Below are 16142 nucleotides of genomic sequence, written 5' to 3'. Positions count from 1 at the left end.
GGAGTGTTAAAGATACCTGAGCCCCCTAAATGTAAGCTGCTCTCTGGACCTGAAATGCCCGGAAATAGTCACTTTGGGAGGAACGGATGTGTATCCATTGGGGGGCTGCCACGAGCCAGGCTCTGCTAGGTGCCTGGTGATGCTAAAGGGAGGGAGACCTTTCACATTTCAGACTTGTCTTTGAGAAGCTGCCCTTAGAGAGACTTTGCAGAGTTTTTGCCTTTAAGAAGCTGCCTTTCTAGTTGGGAAGGTAAAACAAGACCATATGAAGAGGAAGTAAATTATGAATTTCAACGGAATATGACAGCATCAGGGAGGGAAAGGTGAATTTCCAAGCTGAAGGCTCATGAAAATCTTGAATGAGGAAGTGGGATTCGATTTGAGCCTTTAAAGGATTGGCAAGGTCTGCACAAATAGGGTGGCGAAAGGGCAGTGGTTTGAGTAACAACCATGAGAAAGCACAGGGAATGCAGCTATGGGGTGACTGGGCAGAGGGCTGGCTCAGGGCGTGAGCTGGTGCCAAACCTGGGAAACAAGAATGGAGGGCGGGGGTTCAAGAGACCTTTATTTTCTTCTGTGACTGCTGTTGGACAAAGATTCCTTTGCCAGCTCTCTGCTATTTCTAAGATGAGACGGGAACACTTCCCTTTAGTCTCTAGGATGTTTGTGGGTGATGAAGGTGCTGTCTGTAAAGCACTTAGAAATAGGCAGCCCATTCCAAATCAGAAAGATATTGCCTGATCGTTTCAAACCAAGCCTTCTCTGTTTAATGAAGCAGCTTCTCACCTAAGCTGCTCCCTGGGTGTGCACCCGGCAGTTGAGGAAGCAGCGGGAAATCTCTGCCAGGCCCCAGGGTACCATGTAGCACAGTGAAGCAGCAGCTTCTGGAATGGTCCCCCAGAGGCCTGACGGGGTCCTCTTCTCTGCGAGGTGTCCGTTTGACTCCCAGGGAAAGGACTGCCTCAATAGTTATAGTCAAGCACGTACAACGCAGGAGATTCTGAACAGAGTGCAGTGCTTACCAATGCCCTTTTGTGTTTCACAGAACAGAGCGTGAGCGTGTGGATGGGACATGTCGCTCGGGACCCAGAGAGCTCAGAGCTGGGGTCCCTCTGACGTAGGGAAACCTCATGATGTAAAGTCCGTGTACCAAATACTACTCCAGCCACCAAATGTAGATCTCAGTTTTGACTTTTCCGCGTGCCACGTTGCCCGTGTGAAACTTTCAAGAAAAGGAAACATGGGTGTTATTTTTGAACGGGCTGCATACGTACTCTCTCTGTCCTGTTCTATGTGGGGTGTGAGGCCATAGACTCATCTGAGCCCTGAAACCAAAGCAAAGCAATCGTATGCATTTGCCGTTATCTTTTAAAAAGAAATACATCTTAAAATGTGTTTTATGAGGTCATTGCCTTAACATTACCATCCCACCTTATTCCAAAAACCATCACATTTTTTAAACAATTTTCATGGGACTAAAGCTCAATTTTTAGTAGAGCCGGGGAACCATTTTTATTCCCATTTCATGGACATGCATGTACTGCTTTAGCAGCTTTCCTGAAGGTCTGCTATCAGTGCATGTACACAGAGTAACAGTCTCTCTTTCTTACCTTTAGTTCTGGGAAATGCGAGTTTACAGGAGTTCTTGATAGGAAGAATTGAAGAATGAATACAATATCTGTAGAGAGCTGCAGAGAACATTTCAAACAAAGGCATTGGGCAACTGTAAGGTAACGAGCCCAGTTCTCCCACCAGTGGTCCAGGAAGGGCAGGTGCTGGACCCTGCTGGCCTCCCAGGCAGAAGATCCCCGTCCCTCTTCCTTGCCTCCTGGATTCTGGGAAGCAAAGAGACTCATTCCAAAGCGCCCCAGCAGAGTCAGTAGGCTGATGATGAGACGCCTGCCCCTGACACACTCAGGTCTTAGAATGTGTAAATCTTGTTTCAGGTTATTGGGAAGAAGATAAGGGGCAAAGGACGGAAAGAATTATATGGTACCAGCTTCAAAGTGATGAGACTGCCTCCCTTCTCACATCTGGGCTAACAAAGAGAACACTAGGGTCCCAAATTCAAGGACAGAGCAGTCGTTTAGAGATCTTCTTTACTGGCCTTCTCGTCTCTCTCATCCCTTTTCCTCACCAACTCACAACACTAGAGAGAGAAAAATATTCAGCTAACAGGCCTCTTTGTTCATTTCCCAGACAGAGAGAAGGCCTCATTGTGGACACCGCTGATGCTTTCAGAGGTGAGGACTAGCTCAAACGTCAAACCAGGTTGCAAGGTCGGGTTGCATTTACCACTAATCTCAGTTTCCACCATCCAGTCCCTGTGCTTTCCTCCAACAATGCTTTGCCAAAGGAGGAGATTCTTCAAAAGCCACAGTACCACCTGGCAGACGCTGGAGCTTCTGAAATTGGGCTGAGTCAGACTGAAGGCATCTCTTCTATGAGTTACCCTATCTGGGTTCTTGAAGAAAAACTTTTGGAGGTCACTACTAGTTTCCCAGAATTCCCAAATGGTCTTAATATGCCCTGAGGTATTTTGAAATCTCATGACCTCTTCTCAGGCAGTGCTTTTGAAACAAACCACCGTGGCAACCCATCCATGGATCCTGGTTAGCAATAAAAGAGAGAGAGAGTGAGAGAGAGACAGAGACAGAGAGAGAAGGAAGAAGAGGAAGATGGAGAGGGGGAGGGGTAAGAAGAGAGGGAGGGGTAAGGGGAGTGGGGGGAGGAAGAGGAGGAGAATAGGAAGAGGAGAGGGAAGAAATAAATACAGTACAGAAAAAAATATCAGAATACATTCATGTAAAGAAGGTGGGTATCGTTTAATGAAATGTGTTTTAGTTCTATATACATACAAACACACACACACGTGTAAGAATGTGTGTGTGTGTACTGGGTCATTCTTTAAAAATCTTTATTACTAAAAGTCGCACTCAACTTTTCGAAAGCTGCAGCTCTGGAGTAAATAAAATGTCCCCAGGGAATCACAGCATTAAAAACAGGCCCCCTGGCTCAGTGACACACTCCTACCGGGCCAGAGGGTACGATTTTGTACTCTCTTTGAGTTTATTCAACAAATCGTACCCCAATGCCCCCTAAACTTAATGACTGAATTATTTAATCACATGTGCTTTATCCACACTTACGCCCAAATCAAGTATTCTCACTCCTCCTAAGATTCCGTAAATGGGAATACAACCAGTCCACGTTTAATGCCATTGCTTTTTGAAGAGCTTGCTATTCCTTGTGATTTGCAAAGTATTTGCACCAGGCTAGGCCTGAGCACCGGCTCTGGGCTAAGACTTCTCGTATGGGCGAGGTGACCTCATTTAATTCCAGCCCATGCCGGGCTGCAGCTGAACCCAGCGTGAAGTTCTGAGGTGCCCAGCACGCTTGCCGAATGGTTGGGGCCCACCCACCAGACATCTATGTACATGGAAGGCTGAGAAAACATCTGGGAAACAACACAACCCCGTAAAAAGGAGTTTGTCAAGACAAACGTGACCAAGGAACGCAGCTCTAGTCATCTGAGTACATTATTGTCCTTCAGCCTTGCCTTTTGGCTAAAATAACAACTGAGTCATGTTTGAATCCGAAGAGACCAGATGGTATGGGAGGAACCAGGAAGAATAACAGCAACCAAAAAGAGTTGAACTCAAACTGTATGCAAACAGCAGTGCCCTGGCATCCTTTTAGCAGAGCATCCGTGGGTGGGATATGAGGCATTTCCCCTCCCCTCCCCTCACATGCTCACATGGCTTTGGTACCATTAGAGTTCCCGTGCTTGGGCATCAGTATCAAGTAGGAATCTGTGGTGTCCGGAGGAAAACAGCAGTGTGCAGGGGACAAGGTGGTACCTAGAAGAAGTGGCAGGAGCAGTGGGTGATAACTGAATGAATGCTCAAGAGCACAGGTGAAACACCCTCTGAAAACTCCCAAGTTTTTTTTAATTGAGGCGTAGTTGATGTACACTATTATATGTTTCAACATAGTCTTTCACAATAGCTAAAGGTTATATTCAATTTATAGTTATTATAAAACATTGGCTACATTCCCAGTGCTGTACAATATATCCTTGTAGCTTATTTATTTTATACAGAGTAGTTTGTATCTCTTAATCCCCTACTCTTATGTTGCCTCTCCCCTCTTCCCTCTTCCCACTGGTAACCACTAGTTTGTTCTCTATATATGTGAGTGCATTTCTTTTTCGTTGTATTCACTAGTTTGGGAAAACTCCCAAGTTTACTTTAAAATTGGGACTTTGGAATGTTGAGAGAAATAGAGAACTCTTGGTTACTCATATTTTTAGAGTAAGTATTAAATGGCAAGAAACATATCGTAAATCAAATGTTTCCTTCAAGTGTCCTTTGGAGAATACAACTTATCATATTTTAGCTACTTGTTTTTCTCAGTTACTAATAAGGACTACACAGCATGTTCAAGGAGATGCTCTACATAATTGAAAGCTAGATATAGACACACAGATCAGAGAATCTGGGTCACAAAGGAGAAAATGCCTCAGACATCCTGGACATGCACTAAGGAAGATGCATGGCTTCAGGCGAGCTCTGATAAGAAGTTACTGAGGAAAGAAATATGAATTGATCATTTCCAGATTCATTAGTTTACAGCTGACTCCAAAGGCACAGAGGGTGTCAGAGCATTTGAAAATTAAAATGATCAAATATTAGTTTTTAAAGCTCTGGCTGCAAGGAATTTCTACAATGTAAGATATCAAAATGAGATATCTGGTTTGCTTGCTGAAGTGTTTTGTTTACAAACAGGTAATCTCTTGATATTAGATAATGTACTATTTTTAGTCATTTTCCCCCTAGTTTTACTTTTGTGTCATTTCCCAAGTTTAAGTGAGAAGAACTTTCATCTCATTGGGGGTGGGCAAAATGCTGTGATTGTTTTTATTTTTTCACATATTTTTGTATTTTATGATCTTGTGACCTAAAATTATCAAACACTATAGCAGTTGGGACAAATGGTACCTGGATATTAAGCTCAGTTCCTGGTGTTAACACTCTGGTTTTTGATACATTCTTTACATGTAGAACAATGGCTACCAACTAGGAATGGACAACAAAATAAGCATGGTTTTCAGATTTTTCAGGTTGGGGAATGGCATACAGTAAGCTGAAGAAGAGAATTGCTCTTCTTGTTTACACACACAGTGAATGCAGCCAAAATTTAAAAGCATGCAGGCAAGCATCTTAAATATTAAATCCATCCCTGTTGAACATCATTTATTAAGTGACTACCATGTGCAGGACCCTGTGCTGAGTGTAATACAGGCAAACCTGGTTCAATACAGTTGTGTATTTGGGGCACTTGTGATCAGCATAGACCAAGTAAAACATACCAACCATTTTTATAAGGCAGATTATGAGAAACTATGCAAAAGCTTTACAAGGGCTTGATATATAGGTAGGAGAAGAACAGGGATGGTTTACAATAAGTAAAAGAAGAGTCAATAGAGGAGCCTAGGACCAAAAGAATTAAATGCTTCAGGGAGTTTAAAGGGAAGGAGGAGCTTCCCTGGTGGCGCAGTGGTTAGGAATCCGCCTGCCAATGCAGGGGACACAGGTTCGAGCCCTGGTCTGGGAAGATCCCACATGCCGTGGGGCAACTAAGCCCGTGCACCACAGCTACTGAGCCTGTGCTCTAGAGCCCGCAAGCCACAACTACTGAGCCTGTGCGCCACAACTACTGAAGCCCGTGTGCCTAGAGCCCATGCTCCACTACAAGAGAAGCCACCGCCATGAGAAGCCCGCGCACCGCAACGAAGAGTAGCCCCTGCTTGCCACAACTAGAGAAAGCACACGCACAGCAATGAAGACCCAATGCAGCCAAAATAAATAAATAAATAAATATATATATATATATATTTTTTTTTTTAAATATAGGGAAGGAAAACAAGAAAAAAAATTTTTTTGAGATTTACTCCATCTCCCTTTTACAGATGAGGAAACTGAGACATAAAGAGTTTAAATAACTTGCTTAGGTTCCTATAACCAGAAAACGGAGATCCAGAATTTAAGTATGTTTATTTGACTATTAAAGTGTGGACCTTTAAGTAGCAATGAGGATCACGCTGGGGTTAACCAGTGAAAACTGCTGAGGATCAAATCAGTATTTTTCTTTATCTCGGTCCAATAATTCTTACTATCCTGGAAGCTAGAGTAGGGGTAGTAACTAAAGGATTTACGCAGGACTGGAAATGGCGTAAGTTCAGAAATTGAGAAATCTAGTGGTGGAATTGTTTTAAATTGTTTTAAATGGAAGAAAAGCAAGAAAAAGTAAGATGACAAATTAAGTGAACGTGAGCTGTGGTTGGGTCTTTCATAAGAGCAGAAACAAGTTTAATAGAGTGAGAGAGTAGAACAGACATATTCAGAGAGAGCTATTTTAGAGTTTAAGGTCACATACGTGGAGTTGCAAAGTGGTGAGGTCTGACACACGGACATTCAGGCAGCATCTGCTGAAACAGGTAGAAGTGAGGTTTCTGAGTTTGAATAATTGAAGTCAGTGCAATAGAAGTGATACAATGAAAATCTACGTGATCCATTTAAAGATGAAAGTTAGATATCACTCTTGTACTGAATAAGCCAGGAAGTCTCCTACTTTTTCGTGGAGCAGGCATTGGGGTAAATTTGGGAAGCAAATTGGAGATATGGAATTCTCCTTTTTCTAGTTTCAGCCGATGTACCCGATGACTGGATTGGAAGAATTGGAAAGAATAACAGCACCCATATTTATATTGTTCTTCATCATTAAATTCTGAGTGACATATCCTACCATTTTAGCTCACATGATTATTTTATATTTTTCATGGATATATGGGAGAAACTCAGGCACAAATAGAGAAATTCAGTCACAGAGAAGCTGCATACCTTTAAAAAAATCCCTCAGCCCAGTTTAAACCTGACCCCATACCTCTTTGTGTTTGGACCTGCCAGGAGAGAAAAATTCTTAGAAATATATACTAACTCAGAAAAAAAATACTGAATACTTCCTTTGTACAAACTATTGTGTTGGGCTTCCCTGGTGACACAGTGGTTGAGAATGTGCCTGCCAATGCAGGGGACACGGGTTCGAGCCCTGGTCTGGGAAGATCCCACATGCCGCGGAGCAACTAGGCCCGTGAGCCACAACTACTGAGCCTGCGCGTCTGGAGCCTGTGCTCCGCAACAAGAGAGGCCACGATAGTGAGAGGCCCATGCACCGCGATGAAGAGTGGCCCCTGCTTGCCGCAACTAGAGAAAGCCCTTGCACAGAAACGAAGACCCAACACAGTCAAAAATAAATAAATAAATAAATAAATAAATAATAAAATTTTAAAATATATATATATAAAAAAAACTATTGTGCTAACTACTTTATATTATATGATAACTTCCAAAACAGTTTCCAATGATCACCACCTCCTGGTGTTAACGCCCATGTTTCATTCCCTCCATTTTGAGAGTGGGCTGGATCTAGTGATCTACTTCTAGTGCATATAAGATGGCGAGAGTGGTGGAAAAGCATTTCCAAGATTAGGTTAGGAAAGGTCGTGACTCCTGTCTTGCTTGCCCTCTCTCTTGCCTCACCCCTGCTCACTCTGAGGAATGAGATGCCATGTTGTGAGTGGCCCAATGGAGGGACCCACATGGCAAGGAACTGGAAGTGGCTTCTGACAACATCCAGTGAGTAACTTAGGCCATCAGTCCCGCAATCTGCCAACAGTCACATGAGTGGGTTTAGAAGTAAATCTTTCCCCAGCTGAGATGATCACTGCCCCAGCCAACACCTTGATTGCAGCCTTGTTGAAGATTCTGAGTGAGGGAACACAGCTAAGCCATGCCTGGAGTTCTGACCCACAGAAACCAGGATATAATAAGTGTTGTTTTTAAGCCACTAAGTTTTGGAGGAAGGGGTCATTTGTTACACAGACATAATAACTAATACACATGGCATATTTGGGTTAGCCTTCACAATAATACTATGTGGTAAGTATCATTATGTCTACTTTATAGGTGAGAAAACTGAGGTTTATAAGTCTTAAATGATTGCCCAAGATTACATAGTGAGTAGGTGGTAGAGTTGAGATATTAACCAAAAAATGTGACTTTGCTCCCTAACAGTGCTGCATGTAACGTAACTAGGAGTAGGTAGGATGGTTATAAAATGTACACTTACAGAAAATTCTTTTCCTGATTTTATGTGATTGTGTAGTCAGTCATGACACTAGTGCCCCAACAGGATTGAGGTAATTCATCTTAAAACAAACTATCATAATGCAAAGTTTTATGGTCCTCAAAAGTCTTCATCTCCATTAAACTTATTTTGGGGACTAAACTGAAATTTCTTTAAAAAGCCCAGAGGGTGTAGTAATCTTTCATTTCAAAAAGTGGTGGGAAATAAGTCACCCGATCATCCAATGACCTCTTGTGGATGAATCTAACTGGTGAAAAATGCAGCACACTGCTAAATGCTTTCTAGAGTTTTGTCTTATACTGAATCTTTTTGACCTCAAAAACTCAATCCAAAATCTTAGCTCTTTTTCCGGTAACTCTCAAGATTCTTCTCTATGGTCTAATTTTACATACACACAGAAAAAATAGATTTGAAATTCCCTGTGAATTTCAGATGTGCTGAAATCTGCTTCCTTCTTCTAACCTTTGCCCTGAAGTGTTTTCCTAAAAATCACCATTTCCTAAAAGCTACTGGCATGGAAAATTGCGGTTGTTATATTTCCTGAAAATATATTTTTTTTTAGCAAATGTAAGAAAATAAAACAAACCTCAGTTTATTATGAGAAGCAATACCTTGCCTGTTGATGTCTGATAACCATAACATTAAGATTTCTTCAAGAGATGATACAAGTTGATGTCAAACATGGAATGTCTGTGTGAGAATGCGTGAGTGAGTGTTTATGTGTGAGTGTGTTGTGTGTTTGTGAATGTATATGTGTAAATGTAGGGTGTGTGTGTGTGTATCCAGATGTGTATTAACACTCAGGTACCTGTGCAGATCTATGGCTATACTTACTACCTCTGTCACCTCTGCTTTTGACCAGTCCAGTTTCCCTATCACCTCCTCCTATTCTTTACACTTTCTCCCATATCCCCCACGAAATGATAACAAAAAAATGAAAGCTATACATTAGATAGACCATTCTCCTACAAACTCCATTTTAGAAAAAAATAAATGAGGCTCAAAAAGAAGAAGCTAGTGCTGGATTGGGAAACAGAAGTAGTAATTGTCATTTACGGAGCCAAGCACTGCTCTGAAAGCTTCATCTGGAGGAACTCATGTACTCATCAAGACAATATTACCAGGTGGCATTATTAGTTTCCCGATTTTGTAGATGAGGAAACCGAGGAACAGAATTGTGAGTAACCTTTAAAAGTCACACATGGTCTAAGGGATGGAGCCAAGATTGAAGGTCAGGATCTGAATGTATGAATACTAATCCCATGCTTATAACCTCTCCGTTCAGAAACCATGCTAACATGTTTTTTTTTTCCCACCATATCAATCCGCTTTATGTAAATCTAGACAGATGTGTACTTTTTAGCCCCAGATATTGACTATCTGTGTTTAATCTTGAGAAGAATTCTGAAACACTGCCACATACTTCTTTTCTATATTTTATGGGTTCACAAAAGCATATTATGGATATAAGAGCTTTTCTATAATACTAGCTAAAATGTCAGTCTTAATACTTAACCCTAATCAACATAGTATAAATATAGCTTATGTGTTTCTACCAAGGACATATACATATTTTACCTGTGACACCCCATAAACCCACAATTGCTACAAAGTCTAAAATTGTACTGTAAATACCTTTGTAGAGTAATAAACACAATCATAGGTGGTGTAAATTTCCAATTTGAAGTCTCTGTATAACTCTGTATATAACAAAAGTCTGAGAACAGTAAACATTATTTGCAGAAAAAAGATGATTTCAGTATGATGAAAGGTAACTTCATTCTATTAACATACAATATATATGCACATATAATTAAGTCCTTTATTTGTGTTCCCAAAACTAACCTTTCTTCACGTCTCCCAGAGTCATCCATATCTAGGCTAAGACAAATATTTGTTATTTGATCTCAACATAATTTATACACTGGCATCTCAAAACACAAATTTCTATGCCGTAGAAATAAGTATGAGATAATTTTTTTTTTTAACCCATTTGATGAGGGTGGGAAAAGAGGGTGTATATTACTCAAGAGGCCAAAGGAACATATGATAACACTATGTTTAGTTTAGGATCTATGAAGGGACACTGAATAACTCCTGTTAATCACATCACTATTAATAAAACTGATCCCATTCTCTGACCAGAGATGGAAGACCAGAATTCATAGTCCTAGTAAGTTAATGTGAGTGGAGAAAAGAGGAAATCCTCTAAATCAGTAGCTGGCAAATGTTTTCTTTAAAGGGCCAGATAGTAAATATTTTAGTATTTGCAGGCCATCTGGTCTCTGATGTAACTACTCACCTCTACCATTGTAGTCAAAAACAGCCATAGACAATACATAAATGAATGGGCGTGGCTGTATTCCAACAAACTTTTTTTTTTTTTTACAAAAATAGGCTGTAGGCCATCTTGGGCTAGTTTACTTATCTTGCCTTAAGTTATAGGTTCACTATTCAATTCATTTCAACATGTATTAAATAAGTTCCCTAATTGTGTAAAGTATTATGTGAAATATAAGAAAAAAATGTATGACAACTTTACCATATTCAATAATTTTATAATTTTTTTTGGATGGAGTATGATGCCTTGGGGGAAGAGTTAGGTAAGAAGCAATTGTGAGATCACATGCAAAACAAAAGAGTTTATAAAGTATGCTCTCTTAAGTTGACTGCTGTAAGATCATAGATGTAAAAAATGGATGGGGTCCTCAAGTTCATCCCCCATTCATTCAGTCACTTATCAAATACTGAGGAGTGTTTGTGTGCAATGCACACTGGAAGGCTTAGGGTGACGATGAACACCTCATTGGGTAGCAGAATAGAGGTGAGCCCAAGATCAAAGGATATGACTTATCGTAAAGGCATCATGTGGTCCAGACCCTGCCTTCCTATAGGCTCATTATTTTTATTATTCCCATTTTGCAGTTGAGGAAGATCAGGTTCAGAGACTTTTGCAAAGTCACCTATTTAAGGAAGTTACTCCAGATTCTTCAAGAGAAAGACAATTTTCTCTTCCCCAGGCAGCCATCTCACCCTTATCTTCCAGCTGGACTCTGGCTCTGTGAGCGGCTCTCATCTGCACCGTCCTAGTGCAGACCTATGAGTAAGGATGCTTAACCTTTTCTTACCTGCATCCTGAAATCGATGCTCTTTGTTCTGGAAATACTGGTCCCTTTGCTAGTCATCTTTTGTTTTGCTGGTTGGTTTGTTTTTTTTTTAAATTTTTATTGGAGTATAGTTGATTTATAATGTTGTGTTAGTTTCAGGTGTACAGCAAAGTGAATCAGTTATACGTATATATATATCCACTCTTTTTTTTTTAGATTCTTTTCCCATATAGCCCATTACAGAGTATTTAATAGCATTCTCTGTGCTATACAGCAGGTTCTTATTAGTTATCTATTTTATATATGGTAGTGTATATATGTCAGTCCCAATCTCCCAGTTTATCCCTCTCCCCCTGGTTGGGTCTTTTTAGTTGTGAAATTATTTACTAATCGATGGGGATCAGAATCTCCAAATGTTGTCCTCAGGGTCAACCCCACAGACCCGCTTCCTCACCTCTAACCCTGCATAAAGAGACACACACTGAATTGCCAATATCCCGAACGCTCCCTGGATTGGCTGGAGAAAGAGCCACCTGAACTCCCTAGTAAATTACCCTTTCTATCCTTTTACTTCACACATTTACTTTGACTTTTAAGTCTGTGGTTTAAGAAAAGCCATATCTGCACACTTCTGATTTGCACTTTATTCATTTTTAGTGCCACTGAGTGATATCTTAGTGTCATAGGAGAAAAAGAAATAAGTTAAAACCAGGCATAAAGGATGCACCCTGAAAATAACAATCAGCCCATTTTCTGGGTTCTAAACCCGCTCTCCACTTCTTCCTCCTGGTCTCTGATAAGTGACTGGTTTGTAAGCTGCTTGGGGGCCCTCATAAGCCACGACACAAACTGAAAGACAATCTGGCTACTTTTACCTACTCATTGAACGAGAGGCGTTTAGTTTTTAGTTGGAAAGGTAGGAAGATGATAGGAAGCTCTAAAAACACTCGTCCAACCTCAGAGCCACAACCTTCTGTCACCGGGAGGGAGCAGAGAGGAAAGATCGCCATCAATCTGCCATCCAAAGCAGAAGATCCGGAAGGGCTGATATCTGCCTGGGAAACTCACTTCCAAGAAAGCCTTGGAGAAAGACCTTACCTCTACCTGAGGTCCCGACCCCACTTCTATCACAGTAACCCCAAGGAAATATAAAAAGATGAAGAAGGACAGAGTTCACTCATTTAATATACTTTCCTCTCTTGAAAGTTCGATCTCCTCTTTCTTGGGGCATGGAGGCCAGATATTCTTTTGGTCTTTGGTCTCATTCCAAGTGTGTGAGTGTTCATGAATATCAGAAACTACTTTGAAGAGTGTGGATGTGGAAAATAGCAAGATAATTCAAACTGCACCTCACCTTATGTCAAAGCCTTAAACTGACCACGTTCCCCTGTAGCATGGCTCAAGTGATAAAATGTAAAATTGAAGGAAATTTATAAAAACCCGTCCTCATGCTTGTATAATCACAACGCCAAATTAATATTGAATGACTAGAAAACAGAAGCATTTAGAGTGGTTTTCAATTTTGGTTATTCTCAGCATATATCATTAGTCGTAATAAAGGGCAAAAGAAGTTGAGTAGAATCAGATAGTGATTTAATTCCAATCTTTAAAAAGAAAGAAGGGTTGGAATGAGAAGAGATTTTGTTTTTTGTTTTTGTTTCAGTTTCTGAAACTCCTGTAATTATGTGCAATTACCTATTATGTCTGAAATTGGTTCTCGAAGACATAGAACCTATTTTGTGTTCTTAAAAAAAAACTGTACAAAATATGCAATTTAAGAAGGGAACAGTTTGAGTGGGGAGAAAAATGAGGCTACAGCTGTAGGATTTTGTTATACTTTTCATACCAAATCACAAAACCCATTAAATTATTTATCCTACAGGCAGGCGTTGTACTGCAAATGTTGAATACAATTGCAGATTCCAGGAAGAGAAACGTGTGCATTTTAATGGCCTCTGATTTAAACAATCCTTAATTTCATTAGCCTTAATTTTTTTCTTCAAGGAATAAGAGTTCAGTTTTGGCACAGGGATGCGAATGACACTAATATTGTTTTCTTTCCTTAAAGAAGCAGGCTACTGAGTATTAAGCCATGTAGGAGCACGTGTCCATACATACGTGCAAAGTACATACACATGCGTGGCGATGTGCAGTATGCCCCCAAAGAATTCACAGTGCACCTAGCATGTTCTTGGCTTTTCATGCATGCATATAGATTGGCTTACTCTATTTCACTTCCATTGTTTCTCCTGCTACTATGTTACAAATGAAGATATCCTCCAGGAGTCTGGCTTAAAAAGCAGATTCTTGTTCCCAGATGAAGAAAACATAAATTTACCAAAGGTTGGGTCACATGGGGGGAAGCTCTCTCTCAGGTCATAGTTTTGGGTTCATTTGAAAAATCTGGGCTTTGCTATCCTCTGTAATTAAAACTCTTCTGTCTTAAGATTTATCGGTGCAGTAGTGAACGCATTTTCAGAATGTTTCTTTGCAGCAGCTATTGGAAATCTCTAACTCTGCCTCAGGCAGGATGCCGCGGCTGCTGTATTTTTGGGGTCTATTCTCCCCATGATAAATGAGCTTAACTTCAAAGATAAGTTACAACAACTCTCGGAGGGGAAACCCTTATTACTGTTAATATACGTTAGTCTCTATCACTGCGTTTCAAATACTGTTGCATGGAAAAGGAACCATACAAGACTGTTTACGTGTTCTTTTGTCAATAGAGTAAGGGTATGCATATGTAGAATTTAACTGAAATCTTGGGTAATTATTTCTTCCCTAAATTCTAGCTATTTTCTTTGTGTGTGGGGAAACGGGGATATTTAATTCTATGCAATCCAATGACACCACCTGTGTGTGTGTGTGTGTGTGTGTGTGAGCAAAACTCAACCTTATGATGCTAAAAGTATTATTTTACTATCTGATGCAATCAGTATTATGCAGAATTGGCCCAATCCAGAGACTCCTTAAAGTGAGTTTTTTAAAAATTTCATTCAAATGCTACATGATCTTTAAAACAATGTGATTTTTAATGCGATTTTGACTATTTCAGATTTCATAGTTTATTTCTTCCTTTCAGAGCCCTTCTTATTCCCATTTTTATACTCTAGCCCTTTCTCTAAAGCTATGCCTCCTGAAGTTGTTTCCGAATGAACATCTAAAAGAAAAAGTGAAACTTGTAGTTTGGGGAGCTTGGGTTACCCAGTTCCTGAGTTCGCCCCTCTCCCACCGTGCCTCAGCGCTCCTGGGCACAGGGTATTTGTCCTCCTGGCTAATGAATGTTTCTCCTCTTCCTGGGTTGTTAGCAATATCTAGATGGATGGGTGTATGCAGAGTGGAGACTGGCCCCTTCTCCTCTGAAAGGGTTAAAGTGAAAAGGGGGCTTGTTGAAACTGGGGAGTTGGGAGGGTGGGGGGAGGGTGGGGGGAGGAGGGAAGGCAAAAGGAAAAAGAAAAGGTTAGTGTTTTCTGTCCATTAAAGAGAGTATTCTGTTCTGAAACCGAATTGGTCATGCATTCCAGAAGCGTTTCCTGGTAGAGCGGGGTCTGACCGGAGCACCTGCTTTGCTATTGTACTAGGTCTGCGCTGCTCTCCTCCGGCCCCTTCCTTTATACGAAGGGGAATCTGTCACTTATTACAGACAGATTGCTCGTGGGCCCAGAACGGCTGTGCGCCACCGAGGGACAGGGAAACACTACGACAGCCTGCATCTCCATCCGAGCCATCCTGCACACAGAGCTTTGTTTTTCCTCTCTTAAAAAATATTGACGTGAATTCCTAATGACATCACGTTGAAGTCCACCAACAAATGAAACCATCTGAACCCGGGGTACGGATGGGTTCATATCCCAAGCTAAAGAGTAAGAAATACAAAGAAAAGGTGGGAGTTAGGGGTTCAGCCTTTCCGGAGCTGGAAGAAAAGGGGGCGTCGTAGCCGGCGTGCATGCCGCAGGTGGAAACTGTTAGCACCATAACACTGGAGGTGAATCATCGGACTTGTTCTGTGGGTCCTGGGAGGAATTCCCTGGTGTCCCAGCTGTGTTTTTCTGCACCACACGGAGTACCTCTGTGGATTTATGTCCTGGACAACAGCAGCACGGAGGAAGGACACCTTATCCAGAAATGATGTCATAGCCTTACTGCTGCATATTTCAACTGGTTATTTTTTTAAAGGCATGTTGCTTAAGAGACACACACATTGTGTATAATTTTTTTAATGCCTGCTTCTTTAAGGGATTAGTTGGTTCTTTTCATCTAGTTATTTTTGTTTTCTTCTTCATTGAAGAAGTGCATAATGAACAGAAGAAGAAAACTAGGTTTTTTTTTTTTCATTGCATTCTTTTTAATGTGTGTACGTCGAAGGAACTCACTGTGATAAAATCCAGTTGCGGAGGATACACATTGCCCTGTGGCTGTCTGTTCAGATTAATGAAAGGTGGCCTTTGTAACCAAATCTTCCAATCCCAGGGTCACCCTCTCTGGCCCTCTAGAACTGTCCTGCGGAACATGAGACAGAAAGACAAACCTTAAATATGTTGGACATTGACATCTTGGCTAATGTCTCTGGATAGATGTTAATTACAAGAAAAAAAAATGATAGTAGAAATGTATATAGTATAGAAGATGTCTATTAAAACTCAATGGTTTTTTAATCTTGATTTTTTTGTCAAAAGATTTGGTTAGGAAGAGCACAGGCAAAAACTTACACAGAGCACCCCTACCCCCTTGTGGCAATGGCACTTGTGAAGTGGAAATTTCATCCTTTTTTAGAACTGTTGAGACTTTTGTACTCAGAAGCACCTGAATTATACCTTAAGGCACTGC

The 16142-nt window shown here is 40.8% G+C and overlaps 1 long non-coding RNA gene across 3 annotated transcripts in view; it reads left to right on the top strand.

The window, feature by feature from the left end:
- LOC132374621 (uncharacterized) overlaps nucleotides 1-7394 on the top strand; it is a 530077-nt gene extending 522683 nt beyond the window's left edge. For 2 of the 3 annotated variants that reach the window (XR_009505698.1, XR_009505697.1), the window contains one exon: nucleotides 2200-2659. This is a non-coding gene — a long non-coding RNA (uncharacterized LOC132374621). Of the gene's footprint in view, nucleotides 1-2199; nucleotides 2660-6703 lie in introns of those variants that run through there. The other variant, XR_009505699.1, reaches the window with a different exon arrangement.
- The last annotated feature ends 8748 nt before the right edge of the window (nucleotides 7395-16142 follow it).

The sequence above is a fragment of the Balaenoptera ricei genome, chromosome 11 (genome assembly GCF_028023285.1).
Source record: "Balaenoptera ricei isolate mBalRic1 chromosome 11, mBalRic1.hap2, whole genome shotgun sequence".
Classification (NCBI taxonomy): domain Eukaryota; kingdom Metazoa; phylum Chordata; class Mammalia; order Artiodactyla; family Balaenopteridae; genus Balaenoptera; species Balaenoptera ricei.
This window is presented reverse-complemented; position numbering and strand designations above follow the sequence as displayed.